General features: G+C 41.7%; 1 non-coding gene across 1 annotated transcript; it reads right to left on the bottom strand.

Annotated features, from left to right (window-relative positions):
* Positions 1-889: 889 nt before the first annotated feature.
* LOC112739786 (small nucleolar RNA R71) lies at positions 890-993 on the bottom strand. The gene has a single exon (XR_003170725.1). It is a non-coding gene; the product is annotated as a small nucleolar RNA R71 (small nucleolar RNA).
* Positions 994-2,470: the final 1,477 nt, after the last annotated feature.

The following is a 2,470-nucleotide window of genomic DNA, read 5'->3' as shown; positions in this document are numbered from 1 at the left end:
ATAACACGTTTATGCGCATCAAGTTTATGGCGCCGTTGCCGGGGATTGGTTTTCGATTGACAATTCTCAAATTGGAAGCTAACTAGATTGAGCAATTTTCTCTTGCTTTGTTAATTCTGTTCTAGATGCTTGTTGAATTTTAATTTCTGCACTTGGTTACATGCTTTCCTTCTTTATGCCTTTAAATTCATGCAACTAACTCACTGACTCACTAACTGTTTGAATTAATTCCTCAATTGAGCTAACCATACTCTTCCATTAACCAAGAGTATTTTACTTGTTTGTGTTTGAGCTGTGTTCTTGTATGACAGGTAGGAGAGGAGAGACATCAACTCCTCCATATACCGAACCGGAAAGGACCCTTCATAGACTTAGAAGGGAAGCAAGAGGGAAGAGAGTAGTGGGAGAAGAGGAATCTGAAGGAGAATCTGAGGACAATTTTGAGGAAGCTCTAGATCTCAACATGGATAGAGAAGTTCACAACCATGAGAGAGCTGATGGAAACAATGCCATTCCTGAGAGGAGGGTTCTTAGTTCATACATAAACCCAACCTCTGGGAATTGTGGTAGTAGCATCCAGAAACCACCCATTCAGGCCAACAATTTTGAGCTCAAGCCACAGCTAATATCATTGGTGGAAAATCATTGTTCCTTTGGAGGAAGTGCTAATGAAGACCCAAACCAACATCTCACAAAGTTCCTGAGAATTTGTGACACTGTGAAGTCCAATGGAGTCCAGGAAGATGCCTATAAACTGCTCTTGTTCCCATTTTCACTTAGGGACAAGGCAGCTAAGTGGCTGGAATCATTCCCAAGGGGGAGTCTAACCACATGGGATGAGGTGGAAGGCAAGTTTCTGGCATGTTTCTACCCTCCACAAAAGGTCAATAGGCTTCGATCTGAGGTCCAGACTTTTAGACAACAAGATGGTGAAACTCTCTACGAGGCATGGGAGAGATTCAAGGACTTGACAAGGAAATGCCCACCAAACATGTTCCATGATTGGGTGCAATTGCACATCTTCTATGATGGGCTCTCTTATGAATCAAGGAAGGCTGTAGACCATTCATCAGGAGGTTCATTGAACAAGAAAAAGACTGTGGAAGAAGCCATTGAAGTGATCGAGACAGTGGCTGAGAATGAGTACTACTATGCATCAGAAAGGCACAACACTAAGGGAGTCATGGAGCTGAACCATGTTGATACAATTCTAGCCCAAAACAAGGTGTTTGCCAAGCAACTAGCAGAGCTTACCAGGCAATTAGAAACAAAGCAAGTGGCTGCAATACACACACAAGATCAAGAGGAAGTAGGCATTGAAGGAGGTGATTGGGATGAGGTTAACTATGTGGGAAACCAACAAAGGCAATCATATGATCCACACTCCAACACTTACAACCCAGGCTGGAGAAACCACCCAAACTTTGGGTGGGGAAACCAACAAACCCAACCACAAAATCACAAACCTTACAACCACAACCAACAAAACAATTCCACATACCAAAACTCCAACCAAAGATCATACCAAGCCACACAAAACACTTACCCCCAATCATCATATCATAGCCAAAATAATCAACATACCCAACCTAATCCGAACCAACAATTTCAAGATCAATTAAACCGGATGGAAGGAATGCTTGCAACCATGAGCCAAGACATAATTGAATTGAAGGCTTTTAAGGAAGAAGTAAATTCTAACTTGCAAAACCAAGGAGCTGCCATCCAGAAGCTAGAAAATCAAATTTTGTATTTGACTAAGCAAGCCCCTGGGACAAGCAGTTCTCATACTGTTAAGGCTATTGCAAGGGAGGAATGTAAGGCCATAACCCTCAGAAGTGGAAAGAATCTAAAGGAGATTTCAAGGGAAACCACAGAGGATGAAGCAAAGGAAAATGTGAAAGACAAAGAACAAGGACAATCTGTTACACCGTTTGCAACAAAAGAAAAAGAAAAAGAGGTCTTGAAACCTTACACACCTAAGGCACCTTATCCTCAACGTTTGATGAAAAGTGAAAAGGATGGCCAATTCTCCAGGTTCTTGGAGATTTTCAAGAAGCTTCAAATCAACATTCCCTTTGCTGAAGCAATAGAGCAAATGCCACTCTATGCAAAATTCTTAAAAGAATTGATGACCAAGAAAAGAAGCTGGAGAAATGAGGAAACTGTGTTGTTAACTGAAGAATGCAGTGCCATCATTCAGCACAAATTGCCTCAGAAATTGAAGGACCCAGGCAGTTTCCAAATCCCCTGTATTATAGGAGAAGTCATGGTGGAGAAGGCCTTGTGTGATTTAGGGGCCAGCATCAATTTGATGTCGCTAACAATGATGAAAAGAATGAAGATTGAAGAGGCCAAACCAACAAGAATGGCCCTCCAATTGGCAGATCGAACTTTTAAATTCCCTCATGGGATAGTTGAGGATTTGTTGGTGAAGGTGGGAGAATTTATATTTCCTGCTGATTTTGTG

The sequence above is a fragment of the Arachis hypogaea genome, chromosome 13 (genome assembly GCF_003086295.3).
Source record: "Arachis hypogaea cultivar Tifrunner chromosome 13, arahy.Tifrunner.gnm2.J5K5, whole genome shotgun sequence".
Lineage (NCBI taxonomy): Eukaryota > Viridiplantae > Streptophyta > Magnoliopsida > Fabales > Fabaceae > Arachis > Arachis hypogaea.
This window is presented reverse-complemented; position numbering and strand designations above follow the sequence as displayed.